The following is a 527-nucleotide window of genomic DNA, read 5'->3' on the forward strand; positions in this document are numbered from 1 at the left end:
GAATCCCATGGACAATGGAGATTGGTAGGCTGCAGTCCAGTGGTCACAAAGAGTTGGAAATGACTGAGTGACTGAGCATGCACACATACAGAGTGCTATCTCAGTGTGATTTTAATTGCATTTTTTAATGATATGTGGTTTTGAGCACTTTGCAGGTCTTTGCCACCTGTATATCTGTTTCTATGCTGTTTCACTTCTTATTTGCTACTTTTTAAATATGCATTATGACAGTTTCCTGATTCATTTATAAACAAGACACCGAAACAGCAAAGACATGAGGAATTTTACTCTTTCTTAAATGAGTAACATTTGCCATATGGAATCATTGTTTTTAATACAGGTAGGATATTTCCTTGTTTTTCCTCAAATTTACTGAGTTATACACAATGTCATGACCATATCCCACACATATTTAAGATCAGTCTGCATTATAAACATGACCTCCATTACTTAAATCCAGGTATTCAACAATACAATAAATGTAGTCTTACTTTATAGTGTTTCCCAATCACCACTAATTTGGAATG

The sequence above is a fragment of the Muntiacus reevesi genome, chromosome 2 (assembly GCF_963930625.1).
Source record: "Muntiacus reevesi chromosome 2, mMunRee1.1, whole genome shotgun sequence".
In the NCBI taxonomy this organism is placed as follows: domain Eukaryota; kingdom Metazoa; phylum Chordata; class Mammalia; order Artiodactyla; family Cervidae; genus Muntiacus; species Muntiacus reevesi.